Below are 22,120 nucleotides of genomic sequence, written 5' to 3' on the forward strand. Positions count from 1 at the left end.
CAAAGAGAGAATAACAAAGATTATCAAGTGTAGGCTTGCAAAACTCATACAAAAAATTTTAACTTAATAAGTATGTGTTAACTATGGAAGAAAGAAGAGGCAAAATAATAAAGAATAAAATCTGGGAACAAAAAAACAAATTTTTGGAAAATAACGTAGAGAACTAGTTTTGAGCCAGGATTAAATAACTCACCTCTTAATTCAACCATCAGTAAATAACTAATTGAAATAAATCCTGAAAAAAATACACATGCTTACCAGGTATAAGCAAATCTGTTTCATTATACAACATATACTTATTTGGAAAGCAAAGTTAACTTAATAAAATTGTTTGATTTTATTATTTCTTTGCCCATGCCTGTAATATTAGTAAACATTATCAGAATTCACATGGATCAAGTGGAAGATTTTACATTTTTAGAAAAAGACTATTATTCTGAGAAGAATGGACATGCTCCCTTCTCTTTATGATAACCATCTTAGTTTATTCATATTAAGTGATAAGCAGTAAGGTATCATCATTGTATGTAGATATGACTAAACAGTGTACTGATTCTGTGGTTTGGAGCAGCAAATGCTATCTGAAAAGTTCGCTACCATTTGTAACCACACCTCTTTTGACATACGGACTACTCAACATATTTATAATGGACCCTGAAAGTGGTAATTGTGAGATTTTCTAATCCAAGCAGCAACAATATAATATAAACCCATCAGTCTTAAAGTGTTTGTTACAACATTTTCAAGAATGGAAAAAAACCCACAAAACCTACTATCAACTCTCAGTACTTCTTTATTTCTGAGGAATTAGAACTTAACATTGACTGAAATGGGTATAATTAGGTATTCTAAAGTGCCAGTACTAGAGAATCTTTCATTACTCGATGATTCTTGTCTTATGCATAGTATTTTTAAAAGCTGATTTCAATTTTACAAAATTTTCTACTGCTGCTGCCATGTAAGGTCCCTCAAAGGAGCACCTAATAATGTGGGTTCAATAACCCGGGAGGCGTGCCACAACATTGTATACTTCAGCTCGTATTCAGCATCAGGTAGAGCTGCCCTGAACCCTAGCCAGACACTACTGTCAGAAGACTCCATAAAAAAACTGTTTTCAAGCTAACCTTAAATTTGTCTCACTGTACGCACTCCAAGGACACCATTATGTGTGAAGACCCAGTACATTTTCAGAAGTTCCTGGGAGGAGAAAGGAACAGTTTGTCTGGAATGTTGTTACACAGAAAAGAAACACTTAAGAACTGATAAATAATGAGAATTCAAAGCAGCAACAAAACAGTAGTCAATCTACGGCCATAACGAATTCAAATAACTCACTTAATCTTACTAACACTATAAAAAGTTCAATAGCTCCCTGCCCCGGGTGAATATGGATAGCAAGTACATAAACTTGATCTTGAAAACGTAACAGCTCAATAACACTTTAGAGGTATTATAATTATTTATCACTAAAATAACCTGACACATACTTTTATTCCAAATAATCCATTTGAAACTCACTCAACACTTACACTTTAATACAAAATCAAAAAATCTTCTATAAAATAATAACTCTTCTGTGCCTGATGACCAATTTCTCACGTCTTCCACTTTGAAAATGGCTAATAACAAATTGCACTTTAAGTTACAATATAAATGAAAACCTCCACAGAACTCCTCACTAATAGAACAAGTCCTGAGGCTCCAACACCACCATAGGCATTTGAGAAACCAACTCATTCTTTCAATATGTGTGACGGTAACAACAGTTAACGTTTAACATACATACTAAGTGTTAGGTGATGCTAGGGGTTTTAAATACTTCATCTCAAAAATATTCACAACTCCTTGAGCTGAGCATAACTATTCCCATTTTATAGCTGAGGAAACTGAACTAAGGGTCATAGAGGGGTCCTGTAGCTAGTGACAGAATGCAGAAGAAGCCGTCTATATTTCCAACAGCCCTTTCTGTACATAAGGCACATGAGATCTGAAAGCATTATATTTATCAATTAACCAACAAGTTTTAGAAAATGCTGGGCCGAGTAATGTGTGCTCTGGGTACTTTTTGTGGGGAGCTGAGAGAACTTAACCTTTCAGGGTTACATGGTTCATTTCTTAATTCTAACACACAACCAAATTTCTTTCAGACACTGAATTTATGAATCCAAGTCAATTCTATACCTAGGTATATTAGTTATGGATTATGGAAAATCATTAAGCCAGTAGAGTCTTCTCAGATCCTAAAGAAAATGGTCCAACACAGTCAAAACTCAAGTATCTCTTCAGAACCCTAGTTTATGCTGGTTACAAGTAAGCCTCAGAAGTGGGCCTAGGGTTTTACCTGTGATTACAAACATGTCCATAGAATCCAGTATTTAAGGACATATTCACCCAGACAAAAAAGCAAGGACTGAAAAGATGAGTACTCCATCAACACGTGAGGAAAAAGAAATCCCTCTCAAGTATGGCCAAATGTACCAAATTTTGTCAAGCCCTGTGTCCAATTAACCTAGTCATACTGGTATCCTACTATGTAAAATATGGCACAGAGTTCACTGTTTCAAACATTACAAGTAGGTGGGCTGCCAGTTCGACTTGAACCATTTTTTTGTTATTCAAAAGTTCTTGCAATCAATGACATTTAGGCTAAAAGCAGTTTCTTCAGATTACAGTTATGCAAACCATAATCTCAAGAGTGATATATATACATACATACAAATGCATATATATTCATATACATACAAATATATATATACACACACACATTTTTTTTTCTACTCTGGAAAATCATATTATAAAAACCATCTGCTACTTACTAAGCCTTCCTATTTGAGCAAGAACCTCTTCGCCTTTTACTTAGTTGACCTGCTATCCCAATTATACACGGGACCTTGAGAGCCTCAACAGTTTGTTTCTGCATAAAAGCAAGTTCAAAGAACAGAGGCACTCTCCTCTGCACCTAGCAACAAAAAAAAAGAGAACGACAAAAAACTTCCAACACACAGGGATCTGGGGGGCAGAGCCGAAGGCTCAACCCTGATGGGTGTAAATCTGATCCCCGAGGTCTGTGGCATTGACAGTCATTCAACTTTCTTTCCAATATTCCCACTGTGCTTTTTCTGGTACCACACGCAAAATGTACCACCTAACATCTCATCAACCAGTCGGAATGTCTTATTTCCTTTCTAAAAATTTTCGGGATGCAAGGCCAGGGGGCAGCGGCCGCGGGGTGGGCCGGGGAGCCTGGAGCACGGGCGCCAGCCACCCAGGAGAGCAGAGCCCCGCAAGGCACCCGCTCCGGGCAGGCCTACTGTGGTTGGTTCCCCAGTCCCTGGGGGTGCAAGAACAGCAGCAGCAGCCATAGCAGGGACTCGGGAACCTTTCCCCAGTCTCCTCCGCTAGGCCTCGAGGGCTTTGCTTTTCACATGGCCCCCGGGTGGGGGCGGTGGGCGCAAGGTACTAGATGCAGCTGCAGGCGCAGCGGCGGGCCAGGCGAGCCGGGGCTCCCTTAGAACCCGACCTCCCAGCGGGGCTGGCAGCAGCAGCACCTCGGCGGGGCCCTGGCTGGAGCGTCGACCGCTCGGCGGGGAAGGCCACCTTCTCACACATCACATCTCTCCCCTGACTGCCTCCTTCTCCGTTAGCGCTACCGGCTGGCGGGCGGGGGAGGGGAGGGAGGCGCGTTATTCCCGGGGAGCTGAAGAGGGGGAGGGGAGGGCATCTCTTACCCGCGTTACTGAGGAGGAGGAGGCGGTTGGAGCGCGGCGCGGCGGGGCGACGGCGGGGCTGGGTGGGTGCAAGTAGGAGTCTTACGAAAGGGAATTAACCCCATCACCAGCCCGGACACCGGCTCCAGCGGCAGCCGCGGCTGGCAGAATCCCGCCCCTTCCCACCACGCACTAGCCCCGCCTCCTCGTTCTCTTTGAGAGCAGTCGACAAATCATAGGATGTACATCCTTGGAGTGGCAGGAGGATTATCCAATCACACCTCAAAAAACGGCCTTCTCTCCACCCCTTCATCTCCTCCCGGGCCGCGGGAGAGCCGTGCCAAATCTTTTTCCACCCTCAAGGGAAAAAGAGCCAATCGACTGTAAGTATCCGCCCTTGAAGGACGCAAAGGACAACCAATAATAAACCTAGGAGGACAGCCATTTTGCCCACTTGAGAAAGAGCCACCTTTTCCCACGAGTTGGAACCTGAGGTTGGGGGAGTTCTGGGAATTTTTACTGACCTGGATGTATTGGAAAGACAACTATATTTCCTCAGGAGTATTTATACTGTTTTATAGGAGGAAAGGAAAATTTTCGTCCTCCATGTGGTTGCAGGTGGGGAATACTGCTGAAGGATTTGGCTCCTCCTCTCAGCGGTAACGGGCTCTAAGACCAACACCTGGTTTCTCCAGTCTCAATGGGGAAAGGCGGGGTGATTACCCTTTTCGGCTTGCAGCCGACTACAGCTCCCAAAATGCTTTGTCCACGCCCATATCCTTTCCTCAGTTTGCTTCCCGCGGGGCCTGACGGGAATTGTAGTTCATGGGGGATACCCACGCCGCCTCATCGGCCAATGAAAAAGAATATACTTCGAATGATGTGGAGTTTGGGGCTGGGAAATAACCTCAGGGCTGAGGTGAAGCCTTTTCGCCACCCTAATAGAAGGAGCGAGAAGGGTTAGAAAAGGGAGTCGGGGAAGAGTATTTTCTCGGAACGTGGTAGGGGTTTTAGATTCCTGCTATTTGCACTCTATTACTTTCAGTTTGTCCTTTTGAAGTCACTTCCGCTTTGGGACGGACACAGGCCAAATCCGTGGCGGGAGTTGGAGATTCTGCAGCGGATACACCAGGTGTGGTCGTCCGGGAGTGGCGTGGCGGGCTAGTTGGTAGTTTCTTGCGTGAGTGATAGGAAGTCGAACAGAATTTAATTGCATTTTAAGAAAGAGTGGGTAAAATGGGATGGGGGTAGTTCCAAAGTCCAAGATGCCGTTCTCCAGCCTCCTTTGTCAATCCCGGAGTCTTACTTGTCTTCTGACTTGCCAAGTATTAGATTGCACGCATAAATTTGGGGAGTGTGCCTCTAAAACCTTCACGTCTTCAGTTTGACTAAAAGGAACCAACTCAGAAGTTCTGAGCGAAGTCTTCCCATTTTTACAAACCAACTTCTAAAGGCTGGTTCCAAGAAAAACTGCAGAAGGGCTCATGATTGATACTTGAGAATAGTCGCATTACTTTTTTTTTTTAGTAAAGCAAACATTAAACAAGTGTCGACAGAATGCCAACTATAGTACCCTGATGAATACAGATCATTAGAAAGGCGTTGGAGCCAAAAGCCTAACAAGTTGAACACACTAGGCCCTGTTTGTGCCCGTTCGGGTGCTAAGTTGTGTGTGTTTACCTTTGAACGTTCCCTTTGAGGTTCCTTGGGTAACTCATCGATCAAAGGAAATGCAGAAGGTGGTATCAGGCAAGGTCGTCCCCCCCACTTGCTGTGATGTCTTATCACAGCAAGTCCAAAAACAGGACTCCCTCCCCAAGCCTGATGGCTTTTATCATCATTTTGACAGACTTTCTCCAATAAGTTCTTACTCAATTTTCTCTCTTCTTTCACTGAGACTTTGTCTTAGAAATTATATTGTAAATATTTATTGAGAATTTAATACTGTGTTAGGCACTATACTGCCTTCCTGATGGTGCAGACTGTAAAGAATCTGCCTGCAGTGCGGGAGACCTGGGTTTCATGCCTGGACTGGGAAGATCCGCTGGAGAAGGAAGGGACAGGCTACCCACTCTTGTATTCTTGTGGAGAATCCAATGGACAGAGGAGCCTGGTGGGCTACACTGCATGGGGTTGCAAAGAGTTGAACAAGACTGAGCTATTAAACCCAGGCCAACCAGGCACTATGCCAAATTTAGGAATAGCAGTGCCAAAAAGACAGGCTCCTTATCCAAAAGTAGTGAGGAAGACAGATGCCAAACAAAATTAATGGTAGGGTTACTTGTTCTATCTCTAAGTCAGATCTTCATTAGTCATGTTTTGCTAGTTTTTTAATTCTACCTGTGGACTAAACTAAGCATATTTTCTGTTTTTGTTTTGTTTTGTTTTTCTACTTCAAACACTGTTAGGTTTGTGTCCTAGACTCATGAGTGGTGTTTATACATCAACTAGATGGTAAATTTTATAGTGTAATACTGGTAGATACAGGAATGTCATCACACTTTTCAGCAAAACAGTGTTCTGGGTCCTCCAGACAAAGTGTTGCCTCTTTTTAATGCTAATTGGGAATTTCTTATAATTCAGCAGAAAGTTCTTCTAAAGATGCTTATTTTTTTTTGTCATGAGTGCTTCCAGTGTAAATCAAGTCAATAAATACTAATGATGGCTTTCATTTTATTGACTATTTTCTCTGAGCCAGGAATGGTGTTAAGTGCTTTCAAGAGTGTCCCCTTCAGCAATCTGCAAGGATTGTTCAGTGACATTTTATAGGTGAAGAAATTGGAGCTCAATGAAGACTAAAAATTTTTTTTATTGGAGCATTAGTTGATTTCAAATGTTGCGTTAGTTTCTCCTGTACAGCAAGGTGAGTCAGTTACGCATGTACATATATCCACTCTTACTTAAATTTTTTCCCCTTTAGGTCATTACAGAGTATTGAATAGAGTTCTCTGTGCTATACAGTAGGCCCTTATTAGTTACCTGTTTTATGTATACTAATGTGTATATGTCAATAGGCTTCCCAGGTCACTCAGCTGATAAAGAACCCATCTGCAGTGCAGGAGACCTGGGTTTGATTCATGGGTTGGGAAGATCCCATGGAAGAGGGCATGGCATCCCACTCCAGTATTCTTGCCTGGAAAATTCCATGGACAGAGGAGCCTGGTGGGCTTACAGTCCATGGGGTTGCAAAGAGTCAGACATGACTGAGCGACTAAGCACAGCATAGCACATATGTTAATACCAGTCTCTCACTTTATCTGTCCTCACCCTCAGTAAGACTTTAAGGCCTTGGTCAGCAAACTTTGGGGCTGAGATTCACATCCAGCTCTGTTTCATTCCTGAGTTCTTAACCACTGCTCACCCTGCCTCTTGTTTATTAATTCCCCAATATGTGCCAGGCATATAGTGAGAAATGTGAAATTTCATCCTAGGATTCTAGAACCAATAGTGGCAGTCACTTCCTCTTTTGAGTTCCCCTTTGGCATCACGTAGTACATACTCATTGTATTTAAAAACACAGGAAAATATAAAAAAGGAAGTGAAGCTTATTAGTATTCCTATTGCTCAGAGATACTTCTATTAAATTTTGATGAGTATCTTTTCAGATCTCTATCTTAATAGGTACAGACGTGTATGAATAGTATGAGACTGCTTTGCTCTTTTGTAAGCTTTCTTGATTCAAAAAGTAGGCTGTGACTGTGACTGAAGATCAATATTATCATTTTTGATGGCGATATACAATTACACTGTATATTTCTAACAACCATATCCTAACTTTTTAATTGTGGTAAAAAATATATAAACATTACAATTTTAACCACTTGTAAGTGTACAGTACAGTAGTGTTAAGTATATGCACCTTGTCATGCAACAGATCTGTGGAAATTTTTCATCTTACAAAACTGAAACTGTTTACTTACTGAACACTTGACTCTTCTTTTCCTGCCTCTCAGGCCTTGGCAACCACCATTCTAGTTTCTGTTTCCAAGAGTTTGACTTTATATGCCTCATAATACGTGAAATCATGAAGTATTTGTCCTTCTGTGATTGGCTTATTTCACTTAGCATCATGCTGTCATGGTTCGTTCATGTCGTGGCATATGGCTGGATTTCCCTTTTTTTTTAAGGCTGAATTAATATTTTATTGCTTGTATATTCAGTATTTTATTTATCTGCTGGTGAACGTTTATGTTGCTTCCACTTATTGGCTGTTGTGAATAATGCTACAGTAAATGTTAATGTCTCTTCAAGATCCCCTGTTTAGTTCTTTTGGTCATATGTGTTCTTTTGGATATATGTATATACATATGTATATTTCTGGGTATATAGCTACACCCAGAAGTGGGATTGCTAGATCAACTATTACTTTTTAAAAGCAATGCTATCATGAGCATCATTTTTTTATGCTTTCCTGATTATCCCTTAAATCTAACTTTTTAGGAATAGTGTGATTTTGTATTATTTATTTACAAATACAAAACTCTGTAATTCCTAAATTGCTTTTCAGAGAGATAATGCCTGTTTTCTTTTCTACTAACAGTGTTTCAGAGTACCAGTTTCCCATCTTTTATTCAGTCTGATTGTAAAAAGTGATCCATCATTTATTTAATTCTTTCTAGTTGAATTTGGTTGATGTTGAGCATCTTTTATGTGTACATTGTCCATTGTTGTTTAATCTCTTTTGAGTAGACTTTTAGTAATCTTTCATAGACTCTTAGTAATTTTAAAGAAATTACTTCATAGGTTTTTAACTCGTCATGTATTTTGCTTTTACTCTCATTTTGAATTTGATGTTTTAAATTTTTTAATTCTGTTCTTCTATGACATAGTATAAATTATTTTAGTGTTGAAATTTATGTCTTTTCCCTTATGGTTTCTAGATTATTTGTGATACTTAAAAAAGCTTTATGATGAATAGAAAGTAGATAATAAAACATAATATGTATATGCAATTTTTATTTGTTTTTACGTTTGATTTTGAAACCATGTAACCAGATTGGGAGTTGAACCCATGGTTGGGTCTTGGACCTAGCCAAAACCGCGAGTGGGACTTGAACCCACAGACTTTTAGCTGAGAGCACACATAATCTTAGGAATTAATAAAGCTCATGTTCTTGATGTCTTACCACAGCAAGCATTGAATGAGAAAGAAACTCATAGGTAAGAAGTGGATTTATTTAGAGAGAAACACAGTCCACAGGCAGTGTGGGCCATCTCAAAAGGTGACAGTGGCTGCAGACTGTGGGGTTGACAGTTTTTATGTTGTTTAGTTACTAAGTCATGGCTGACATTGCTGCACCCCATGAACTGCAGCACACCACGCTTCCCTGTCCTTCACTTTTTTCCACAGTTTGCTCAAACTCATGTCCATTGAATCGGTGATGCCATCCAGCAATCTTATCCTGTCACCCCTTCTCCTCCTGCCCTTAATCTTTGCCAGCATCAGGGTCTTTTCTAATGAGTCAGCTCTTTGCATCTGGTGGCCCAAGTATTGGGTCTTCAGCTTAAGCATCAATCATTCCAATGAACCTTCAGTATTGATTGCTTTGATCTTGCTGTACAAGGGACTCAAGAGTCTGCTCTAACACCACAATTTGAAAACATCATTTCTTTGGCGCTCAGCATTCTTTATGGTCCAACTCTCGCATCCACACATGACTACTGGAAACCATAGCTTGGAGTATATGGACCTTTGTCAGCAAAGTGATGTCTCTGCTTTTTAATACACTGTGTAGGTTTGTCATAGCTTTTCTTCCAGAGAATAAGTGTCTTTTAATTTTGTGACTGCAGTGATTTTGGAGCCGAAGAAAATAAAATCTGCCATTGATTCCACTTTTCCTGCATCTGTTTGTCACGAAGAGATGGGACCGGATACCATGATCTTAGTTTATTGAATGTTGAGTTTTAAGCCAGCTTTTTTACTCTCCTCTTTCACTTTCATCAAGAGACTATTTAGTTCCTCTTCACTTTCATCATCTGCATATCTGAAGTTGATATTTCCCCAGGAAGTCTTGGTCCCAGCTTGTGCTTCATCTAGCATTCCATTTCCCGTGATGCACTCTGAATATAAATTAAATAAGTACAGTGACAGTATATAGCCTTGACATATTCCTTTTCTGGTTTTGAACCAGTCTGTTTTTCCATGTCCATTTCTAACTGTTACTTCTTGTCCTGCATGCAGGTTTCCTAGGAGTCAGGTAAGGTGTTGTGGTATTCCCATCTCTTTAAGAATGTTCCACAGTTTATTGTGATCCACCAATGAATCAGAAGTAGATGTTTTTCTGGAGTTCCCTTGCTTTTTCTGTGACCCAACGGATGCTGGCAATTTGATCTCTGGTTCCTTTGCCTTTTCTAAATCCAGCTTGTACATCTGAAAGTTCTTGGTTCACATACTGCTAAAGCCTAGTTTAAAGGATTTTGAACATTACCTTGCTAGCATGTGACATGAGTGCAGTTGTATGGTATTTTTAACATTCTTCCGCATTGCCCTTCTTTGGGATTGGAACAAAAACTGACCTTTTGCAGTCCTGTGGCCAGTGCTGAGTTGTCCAGATTTGCCGGCATATTGAGGGCAGTGCTTTCACAGCATCATCATTTAGGATTTGAAATAGCTCAGCTCATATTCCATTACTCCACTAGTTTTGTTGGTAGTAATGCTTCCTAAGGCCTACTTGACTTCATACTCCTGGATATCTGGCTCTAGGTGAGTGACCACACTGTCTGGTTATCTGAGTTGTTAACACCTTTTTTTTTTGTATAGTTATTCTCTTTATTCTTGCCACCTCTTTTTAATCTCTTCTGCTTCTCTTAGATCCTTGCTGTTTCTGTCCTTTATGTGCCCATCTTTGCATGAAATATTCCCCTGTTATCTCTAATTTTCTTGAAGATATTTCCAGTCTTTCCCATTCTGTTGCTTTCCTCTATTTCTTTGCATTGTTCACTTAAAAAGAAAGACTTTTTCTTATCTCTCCATGCTGTTCCCTGGAACTCTGCATTCAGTTGGGTATATCTTTCTCTTCTTTGCATTTCACTTCTCTTCTTTTCTCAGCTATTTGTAAGGCCTTCTTAGATAACCAGTTTGACTTCTTGTATTTCTTTTTCTTTGGGATGGTTTTGGTTACCACCTCCTATACAGTGGTATAAACCTCCATCCTTAGTTCTTCAGTCACTCTGTCTAACAGATCTAATCCTTTGAGTCTATTTGTATTTATGTTTTGTTCAGTCACTCAGTCGTCTCCGACTGTTTGCGACCCCATAAACTGCATGACACCAGGCTTCCCTGTCCTTCACCATCTACCAAAGCTTGCTCAAACTCATGTCCATTGAGTCAGTGATGCATCTCCTCCTCTCTTGTTCCCTTTCCCTGCCTTGAATGTTTCCCAGTATCAGGGTCTTTTCTTATGAGTCAGCTCTTCGCATCAGGTGGCCAAAGGATTGGAGATTCAGCTTTAGCATCAGTCCTTCCAATGAATATTCAGGGTTGATTTCCTTTAGGAATGACTGGTTTGATCTCCTTGCAGTCCAAGGGACTCTCAAGAGACTTCTCCAACACCACAATTCAAAAGCATCAATTCTTCGATGTTCAGCCTTCTTTATGGTCCTACTCTCACATCCATACATGACTACTAGAAAAACCATAGCCTTGACTAGATGGACCTAGTTGGCAAAGTAATGTGTCTGCTTTTTAATATGCTGTCTAGGTTGGTTATAGCTTTTCTTCCAAGGAATAAGCATCTTTTAATTTTGTGGCTACAGTCACCATCTGCAGTGATTTTGGAGTCCAAGAAAAAGTCTGTCACTGTTTCCATTGTTTCCCCATCTATTTGCCATGAAGTGACAGGACCGGATGCCATGATCTTTGTTTTTTGAATGTTGAGGTTTAAGCCAGCTTTTTTACTTTCCTCTTTCACTTTCATCAAGAGGCTCTTTAGTTCCTTTTCGCGTTCTGCCATAAGAGTGCTGTCATCTGCAAATCTGAGATTATTGATATTTCTCCCTGCAATCTTGATTCCAGCTTGTGCTTCATCCAGCCCTAAATTTCACATGATGTGCTCAAATATAAGTTAAATAAGCTGGTGACAATATGCAGCCTTGACGTACTCCTTTCCCAATTTGGAACCAGTTCGTCGTTCCATATCCAGTTCTGTTACTTCTTTACCTGCATACAGGTTTCTCAGGAGGCAGCTAAGGTGGTCTGGTATTCCCATCTCTTGGTAAGAATTTTACACAATTTGTTGTGATCTACACAAAGGCTTTGGCATGGTCATCGCTCGTGTCCGACTCTCTGTGACCCCATGGACTATAGCCTACGTGGCTCTTCCGTCCATAAGATTCTCCAGGCAAGAATTCTGGAGTGGGTTGCCATTTCCTTCTCCAGGGATCTTCCCCACCCAGGGATTAAACCTGGGTTTCCCGTATTGCAAGCAGACACCTTTACCATCTGAGCTACCACGGATATTTTTCAATGAAGCAGAAGTAGATGTTTTTCTGGAATTGCCTTGCTTTGTCTATGACCCAATAGATGTTAGCAATTTGATCTCTGGTCCCTCTTCCTTTTCTAAATCAGATAATTTCATAGTCTAATGAGTGTGAGGAGTATTCCAAATATTTGGGGGAAAGAGTCGGGATTTGTAGGAATTGGGCCACTGCCCATTTTTTTGTCCTTTATGGTTAGCCTTAGAACTGTCATGGTGCCTGTGTATGTATCATTTAGCTTGTTGATATGTTACAATGAGTGTATACTGAGGCTCAAGGTCTAGTAAAAGTCAAATATGTGCTATCTTGAACCTAATTGGTTCTAATAAGTTTATGTCATGTCGTCAGACAATGTTCTTCTTTTAAAGGTTGTGCCCTGCCCACCTCCGTCCTGTTTCAGTTTCACAATTTATATATACTTGGTTTTGTATGGGTTCTCTTCTCTTTGATTGTTCTGTCTTTTCTTTGACTTGTACCATACCCATTTTCTTAATTTCTGTAACTTTATGCTTTTGTATCTGGTATGGTGTGCTTTCACTTCTTTAGATATTTTCTTGCCGTTCTCATGCTTTCTTGCTTTTTATTAGATGGATTTGGTGTCATTTTGTCAAGTTAAAAACAAATATCTGCACTTTTTATTTTTTGGCTCCACCGTGTAGCATGCAGGATCTTAGCTCCCAGTTCAGGAACCGAACCCTTTCCCTCTGTAGATAAAGTGCAGAGGCTTAACCACTGGACTACCAAGGAAGTCCCAATATCTGTACTTTTATATTTTGACAAAATACAGGTTTGACATTTTTACAGTTGTGAAATATTACCTAAAGGCATATTTCATTTCATATTAACAGTACAGAATTTTTCATTGTACAGTCAAGGTTAATTGGGGCATTCTGTGCTTTGTTAAAATATGTTTTTATTAGAGTTAGATCTAAATGGTGATACTTTAAGAGCACATATAATTTTTAAAATTATATACTTACTTTTTATACAGAGGCTAATATTTTGTATGGGCTTTCTGTAGGATCTGATGACTTCTGAATGCTTTTATTTCTATTTGTAACTACTTATTCTACTATGTCTTTTCAGAGTACCTCAGATTCACCCTATCTCCTTAATGTGTTCCTCTTCTTTTTTACACACTATATCAATTAAATATTTGGTCAAGAAATATTGAGCATCTCTTATGAAAGGTATTAGGTAATGGTCAATAAGATGGGCTCCAGGCTGAGAAGACTTGATTGTGAGTTCTTCCTTGTACTCCTTGAGTGACCTTTGGCAGAATACTTAACTATCAAGTGCCTTTCTTTTCTTATCTGTAAAACTGAGACAAAGGAAATCGCAAACCATTGTTAAACTAAAATGATTTAATATATGTAAAACATTCAATATATGTCTGGTGCTTAGTGGGTGCTGGATTTTGTTAATATTATTTTTATTGACCTGGGCTAATACTAGAGTGATGCTTCCTAAGGCCCCCTTGAATTCGCACTCCAAGATGTCAGGCTTTAGGTGAGTGATCACATCATTGTGGTTATCTAGGTCCTTAAGATTTTTTTTTTGTACAGTTCTGTGTGTTCTTGCCACCTCTTCTTAATATCTTTTGCTTCTGTCAGGTCTATACCGTTTTTGTCCTTTATTGTGCCCATCTTGGCGTGAAATAGTCCCTTGTATCTCTAATTTTCTTGAAGCAGTCTCTAGTCTTTCCCATTGTGTTGTTTTCCTTTAGTTCTTTGCATTGTTTACTTCAGAAGGTTTTCTTATCTCTCCTTTCTTTTCTTTGGAATTCTGCATTCAGATGGATATAGCGTTCCTTTTCGCCTTTGCCTTTGCTGCTGCTGGTGCTAAGTCGCTTCAGTTGTGTCCGACTCTGTGCGACCCCAGAGACGGCAGCCCACTAGGCTCCCCCGTCCTGGGGATTCTACAGGCAAGAACACTGGAGTGGGTTGCCATTTCCTGCTCCAACTCATGAAAGTGAAAGCGAAGTCGCTCAGTTGTGTTCGACCCTCAGCGACCCCATGGACTGCAGCCTTCCAGGCTCCTCTGTCCATGGGATTTTCCAGGCAAGAGTACTGGAGTGAGGTGTCATTGCCTTTGCCTTTAGCTTCTCTTTTTTCTCAGCTGTTTGTAAGCCCTCCTCAGAAAACCATTTTGCCTTTCTTTTTCTTGGAGATAGTTTTGATCACCGCCTCCCGTTCACTGTTAACGAACTTCCATCCATAGTTCTTCAGGCACTCTGTCTATCAGATCTGTTCCCTTGAATCTATTTGTCACTTCCACTGTATAATCTTAAGGGATTTGATTTAGGTCATGCCTGAGTGGTCTAGTGATTTTCACTACTTTTTTTCAGTTTAAGTCTGAATTTTGCAGTAAGGAGTTCATGTTCTAAGCCACAGTCAACTCCTGATCTTGTTTTTGCTGACTGTATAGAGCTTCTCCACCTTTGGCTGCAAAGAATATAATCAATATGGTTTTGTATTGGCCATCTGGTGATGTCCATGTGTAGAATCTTCTCTTGTGTTGTTGGAAGAGGGTGTTTGCTATGACCAAACAAGTTTGCCAAGTTTTGTTCTCTTAGCAAAACTCTGTTAGCCTTTGTCCTGCTTCATTTTGTACTCCAAGGCCAAACTTGCCTGTTATTCCAGGTATCTCCTAACTACCTACTTTTGAATTCCCATCCCCTTTGATAAAAAGGACATCTGTTGTGGTGTTATTTATAGAAGATCACAATAAACTGTGGAAAATTCTGAAAGAGCTGGGAATACCAGACCACCTGACGTGCCTCTTGAGAAACCTGTATGCGGGTCAGAAAGCAACAGTTAGAACTGGACATGGAACAACAGACTGGTTTCAAATAGGAAAAGGAGTACATCAAGGCTGTATATTGTCACCCTGCTTATTTAACTTCTATGCAGAGTACATCATGAGAAACACTGGGCTGGAAGAAGCACAAGCTGGAATCAAGATTGCCAGGAGAAATATTGATAACCTCGGCAGATGACACCACCCTTATGGCAGAAAGTGAAGAGGAACTACAGAGCCTCTTGATAAAAGTGAAAGAGGAGAGTGAAAAAGTTGGCTTAAAGCTCAACATTCAGAAAACTAAAATCATGGCATCTGGTCCCATCACTTCATGGGAAATAGATGGGGAAACAGTGGAAACAGTGTCAGACTTTATTTTGGGGGGCTCCACAGTCACTGCAGATGTTGATTGCAGCCATGAAATTAAAAGACGCTTACTCCTTGGAAGAAAAGTTATGAGCAACCTAGATAGCATATTCAAAAGCAGAGACATTACTTTGCCAACAAAGATCTATCTAGTCAAGGCTATGGTTTTTCCAGTGATCCTGTATGGATGTGAGAGTTGGACTGTGAAGAAAGCTGAGCACTGAAGAATTGATGCTTTTGAACTGTGGTGTTGGAGAAGACTCTTGAGAGTCCCTTGGACTGCAAGGAGATCAGTCCTGGGTGTTCATTGGAAGGACTGATGCTGAAGCTGAAACTCTAGTACTTTGGCCACCTCATGTGAAGAGTTGACTCATTGGGAAAGACTCTGATGCTGGGAGGGATTGGGGGCAGGAGGAGAAGGGGACGACAGAGGATGAGATGGCTGGATGGCATCACCGACTTGATGGATGTGAGTGTGAGTGAACTCTGGGAGTTGGTGATGGACAGGGAGGCCTGGCATGCTGCGATCCATGAGGTCGCAAAGAGTCGGACACGACTGAGTGACTGACTCAACAGAACTGATAGAAGGTTTTGTTAGGTCTTCATAGAACCATTCAACTTTAGCTTTTTTGGCATTAGTGGTTGGGGCATAGACTTGGATTACTGTCATATTGAATGGTTTTCCTTGGAAACAAACAGAGATCGTCCTGTCATTCGTGAGACTGCATCCAAGTACTGCTTTTCGGACTCTCATGTTGAATATGAGGGCCTTGGAAGCATCTCTGTGAACAAAGCTAGTGGATGTAATGGAATTCAGCTGAGCTATTTCAAATCCTAGAAGATGATGCTATTAATGTGCTGCATTCAATATGCTGGCAAATTTGTAAAACTCAGCAGTGGCTACAAGATTGGGAAAGTTCAGTTTTCATTCCAATCCCAAAGAAGGGCAATGCCAAACGATGCTCAAACTACCGCACAGTTGCTCTCATTTCATATGCTAGCAAAGTAATGCTGAAAATTCTCCAAGCTAGGCTCCAGCTCAATAGTATGTGAACCAAGAACTTCCAGATGTTCTGTCTTGATTTAGAAAAGGCAAAGGAATCAGAGATCAAATTGCCAACATCCACTGGATCATAGAACAAGCAAGACAGTTCCGGAAAAGCATCTGCTTTATTGACTACGTTAAAGCCTTTAACTGTGTGGATCACAACAAACTGTAAAATTCACAAAGAGATGGGAATGCCAGACCACCTTAGTTGCCTCCTGAGAAACCTGTATGCGGATGAAGAAGCAACAGGACCGGACATGAAACTAGACATGGAGCAATGGACTGCTTCCAAATTGGGAAAGGAGTACGTCAGTGCTGTGTATTGTCACCAGCTTATTTACCTTATATTTGAGTACATCGTGTGGTACGCAGGGCTGGATGAAGCACAAGCTGGAATCAAGATTGCAGGGAGAGTTACCAATAACCTCAGATATGCAGATAATATCACTCTTATGGCAGAAAGCAAAAAGGAACTAAAGAGCCTCTTGATGAAAATTAAAGAGGAGAGTGAAAAAGCTGGCTTAAAATCCAACATTCAGGAAACCAAGATCATGGCATCTGGTCCCATGACTTCATGGAAAATAGATGGGTCACAATGGAAACAGTGACACTTTATTTTCTTGGGCTCCAAAGTCATTGCAGATGGTGACAGCAACCATGAAATTGAACGACACTTGCTCCTTGGAAGAAAAGCTATGACAAACCAAGACAACGTATTGAAAAACAGAGACATTACCTTGCCGACAAAGGTCCATCTAGTCAAAGCTATGGTTTTTCCAGTAGTCATGTATGGATATGAGAGTTGAACCATAAAGAAGTCTGAGCACCAAAGAACCAATGCCTTTTAACTGTGGTGTTGGAGAAGTCTCTTGAGAGTCCCTTGAACTGCAAGGAGATCAAACCAGTCACTCCTAAAGGAAATCAATCCTGAATATTCATTGGAAGGACTGATGCTAAAGCTCCAATACTTTGACCACCGGATGTGAAGAGCCGACTCATTAGAAAAAACACTGATGCTGGGAAACATTGAAGGCAGGAGGAGAATGGGACGACAGAGAAGGAGATGGTTGGATGGTATCACTGATACATATTGATATGGCATCACTGACTCATATTGATATAGCAGATGTTAGATATGGCAGTTTTAAAATGGACATGAGTTTGAACAAGCTCCAGGAGATGATGAAGGACAGCGAAGCCTGGCGTGTTGCTGTCCATAGTCAGCCACAACTTAGCGACTGAACCACATGCTAGAGTGGGTGTGTGCCTACTATGTCACTTCCATCTTGTCCAACTCTTTGCAACCCTATGGACTATAGCCTGCCAGGCTTATTTGTCCATAGGATTCTCCTGGCAATAATACAAGGGTAAATAATAGTTTGCCTTGCCCTCCTCCAGGGGGTCTTCCTGACCCAGGGATTGAACCATTTCTCAAATGTCTTCTGCATTGGCAGGTGTGTTCTTTATACTAGCACCACCTGGGAAACCCAATACTAGTGTACTGAAGTAAAACAGGATGAAAAGTTTGTGGTCCTTGACTTTATGTTTGGGGAATAGTTAATCAATTTAATATGGTTAAAGAAGAAGTAAAAATCAAGAATGAACTCAATTTACTGGTTTGAGTAACTTCGTGATTGCACTACTACTGAGAGAGTTGGTCAGGGAGCACACAGTTTGGTAGAGAATAGAAGACTGGTTTTGGACACTTAGGCTAGAGATGTCTGTGTGTATGGTCAGGCCAGTCAAGATGGCTGTTCCGTTGTGCTCTGCGCCCTGCCTGCTCCACCAGTCGGTGCTTCACCTGTACCCTATTCACCTGACTGACCTTCCTGCTTATATTTCCTCCAGGCCAATGAGTGATTGCTTTTATCAAAGAGATCTTGAGGGTGGGCTTCTCTCCTGGTTTCCCAGGTAACTAATGCACCCACCAGACATCAATTCCCCACCTAACCCTGGGGAGCAAAGGCTGCCGCCTTGTCCTGCCTGCTGTTAACAGCATGTGGTGGGGTACCGCTCCAGGACCCTGCTTTCAGATGTGTAAATGCCCTCATCCATTAAACTGCTGTCTCTGTTGCTAACTCCAGGCTCTTACTTGATCTTAAAGCTGGGAAAGTGCAGGCCTTATAGGCCTGTGGGGTGCAGCCCAGCACTTTGAGACATCCAAGGTGACCAAGGTAGGTAATTAGATGTAGGAGTCTGAAGCTAAGAGATTATATAATGTATTACCCAGACTATTTGTAGTACCCCTCTAAAAGATTGTCCTTGTCCCCACATCCATTCTTCCAAATTTGACAAGGTAATCTTTGTAAAGTAGTGACTTGGTTTAACTCTAGGAAAGGTTCCCAATTTCTTACAGAATAAAGCCTAAACTCTTTTTTTAATACGGCATAAGGAAACCTCCCTGACCTGACCTATTTTTACTTCTTTACCACTTGTCACAAAGCATCTAATTTTTTAGCTATGCTGAACTAACTGCTTAGGATTTTCTGAAACTTTATGGTTTTGCAAATATGGCCTGTTTCTGTCTAGAATCTCCTTGATTTTCCATCAGCAAACTCCTCTCTTTCTTCAAGTTTTGAGTTACATCAAGTATTTAAATAAGGTGTACTGCATTCCAAGCATTTTTTCTAAGTGACGCCTTCTTTGATTGCTTGCTGCCTCACATGGTTCAACACTCCCACTTATGTGTGGTATTGTTATATGTACTTCTTTCATAGCGCTTACTGCATTGTGTTGCAATTATTTGTTTATAACTCTTATTTCCATCTTAGATTTAGCTGGAGGGTAAGGCTCCAATGACACAAAGTCATGTTTGCTTACCTGGCACCCTCTTCAATGCCTAATACATAAAAGACACTCAACAAATATTTTTTGAATGAATGATTTTAAGAGATAGTGTTGCATAATAGCAAAAAATCAGACTTTACATTAGACCAATCAGAGTTCTAGACTTAATATCACCACTTACTAACTAGTGATAAATTATTTAATATCTCTGAACCTCAGTTTTCTTGTCCTTAATGTAGGGATGATGATAACTTATCTTTGTGAGTTGTCTCGAGAATTACAGATTTTCTAAATTTTCCTAGTGTACTGCCTGACAGAAAGAGATCATTCATTAGTGGCAGTTGTTTTACCTTTCTGAAAACAGTTCCCTGTAGAATGAAAGATTGTAGTGTCCTTGTTTTTAAAGTAATTAGATATTCGATATGGAAATTTTAAAGTCCCATCAGTTATTTTTAAAATATTATGTAATTTTATAGTTTTCTGAACTTGATCTTTTATCATTTTAGAACATGATTCAATTTTATTAACAAAACGTGATGTTAATTTATTAAATTTAGTTCGTAATTTACTGACAATCCTTAAATATACCTATATCAGATAAAACACAAAGCAGAATGTACTCTATTATGAAACTATGAAGTATGGTAAAATATGAAATAGGTACATTTATAAATTCTGATGAAATCTGAAGAGTTTCTAAGATTTGAGTATATGATTTTGTGGGTAATAACTGAAAATATCTGAGTAGGTAAGTGACATCTTCATAGACTGCCCTTTCAAACTCATATTCAAAGTGCTGTTGTTTTTGTGAACATGTAACTGAGCAGGACCCTATAGGGCCTTCCCAGGACAGACCTCTCTGTCATATCCTCTGCTTTAGCTCCGCTGTGTTACCTAGATAATAGTCTCTGATGCCCATTTCCTGAGTGGTTTTACAGCGGCTAAAGTGAAAGTGTTAGTTGCTCAGTCATTTCTGACTCTTTGCAACTTCATGGACTGTAGCCCACTAGGCTCCTGTGTCCATGGAATTCTCCAGGCAAGAATACTGAAGTGGGTAGTCATTCCTTTCTCCAGGAGATCTTCCAGACCTAGGGATCAAATCCACATCTCTTGCATTGCAGGCAGGTTCTTTACTGTTCGATTCTTTACAACTGCTAAAAACCCCCGCCAACTGGAAGAAATTAACTACCTAATTGTTGACCTTGAGTACATAGCCCCTACAGCCGGCAGGTGCCTAAGGATTGATAAGGTTAACCCGTGTGACACCACCCTGTTACCTCACCATCAACCAGTCAGAGAATTGTGCACAGCTGATCGCAGGCCCTGGGATACCCCTCCCTTTCCTTGCCTTTAAAAATGGTTTGCTGGAACCTTTGCAGATTTCAGGCTTTTGGAGCACTAAGAGCCCTGGAGTTCTTCCTAGGTGTCCTTTAGTTAATGTTATGTATACTTTCCTTCATCACAACCTGATGTCAGTAGATTGCCTTTACTGCATGTCAGCATGTGGACCTGAGTTTGTTTTGGTAACTTGTGTTTTCTGGATCCGTGTACTTTAGAGCAGAGTTGTTCAGTAGACCTCCATATTCATCATCTGTGGGAAGCAGCAGTTTATTTTAGCTCAATTTGTATTTCCAATAAGGAACTTGGAGTTATTTCTGTTAATCCACGTGCTTATTTCTGTACTTGGGAAAGCACTGGTGTTACTAGCTTGTAGACCTCCTCCCTCATCTTTGACTACCTGCTTCCTATTATCAGTGGATGGCAGGAGAGGAGGAATGAGTAATCAAATTGCTTGTCATAGGTCACCCAAGATTTATTTAAAATATTTTTACATTTACTTGTGTCCATGTAACCAAATTGCCATAGTAATTAGGACCATTTCCACTAACAATTTATGTTTGGGATGAATTTATAAAATTTAGTTACCTAGATTAACTGAACTTGTGTTTAAATTTAATTTTACTTTTTTGGCAATACTGGGTCTTAATTGCAGTATGTGGGATCTTTAGATTTGTCATGCAAACTCTTAGCTGTGGCGAATGGGATCTAAATCCCTAACCAGGGATCGAACCAGGGCCCCCTGCATTGGGTGCTCGGAGTCTTAGCCACTGGACCACCATGGAAGACCGTGAGCTTGTTTTTAAATTGAACAGAAGATGTGCTTGATACTGTGTAGCATAGAATTTTCTACAGTATTCTAATACCTTGTTATTCTAACATGAAGCCATATTTAATCCATATTTAATAAACTACCCCCTCTCTAATCTTAATCACTTTGCAAACTGTGTCATTTTCCCTGCTATAACTTGAACTTGGTTTACTTTCTGTCTACCTACATTCTGACTTCTACATTTGAATGCACACCTTAGCTGATCTGGTATGTTAGGTTTTTAGTTCCTCAACTGCAATATTGCCTGTGAACTTTATTTTCACACTAGTTCAGCTATGCACTCCAGTGGTCCCATCTTATATCGTCTCCTCTCTAAGAATTGTTCTGCCTCTAGACTGTTTAATCATGGTCCCTGTCCTTTGAAGTTTTTTTTTTAATTCCTTTTTGGCTGTGCTGCATTGTTTTTTGTTGCTGCTTGGGCCTTTCTAGTGGCAAACAGTGGGGGACTCTCTAGTTGCCGTGTGCGGGCTTCTCATTGCAGTGACTTCTCTTGTTGCAGAGCTTGGGCTTTAAGGAGAGCAGGCTTCAGTGGTTGTGGCTTCTGAGCTCTAGAGCACAGGCTCAGTAGTTGTGGCACATGCGCTTAGTGGCTCTAAGGTAAATGGGGTCTTCCCAGATCAGGGATCAAACCCATGTCCTCTGCATTGGCTGGTGGATTCTTTACCACTAAGCCATCAGGGAAGCTCCTAAAGTTTTAATACAACAAATAATGTTGAGTGCATAGTACTGGGCACTGGTCTAGGTGCATGGAATACACCAGAAACAAAA

At 40.7% G+C, this 22,120-nt stretch overlaps 1 protein-coding gene across 1 annotated transcript in view; it reads left to right on the forward strand.

Annotated features, from left to right (window-relative positions):
* The first annotated feature begins 4,825 nt into the window (after positions 1-4,825).
* The window catches only part of ZRANB3 (zinc finger RANBP2-type containing 3), a 289,988-nt gene continuing 272,693 nt past the window's right edge, over positions 4,826-22,120 (forward strand). The window contains exon 1 of the mRNA XM_068969046.1: positions 4,826-4,839. The gene's annotated coding sequence lies outside the window, so the exon portion shown is untranslated. The remainder of the gene's footprint in view (positions 4,840-22,120) is intronic.

The sequence above is a fragment of the Capricornis sumatraensis genome, chromosome 3 (genome assembly GCF_032405125.1).
Source record: "Capricornis sumatraensis isolate serow.1 chromosome 3, serow.2, whole genome shotgun sequence".
In the NCBI taxonomy this organism is placed as follows: domain Eukaryota; kingdom Metazoa; phylum Chordata; class Mammalia; order Artiodactyla; family Bovidae; genus Capricornis; species Capricornis sumatraensis.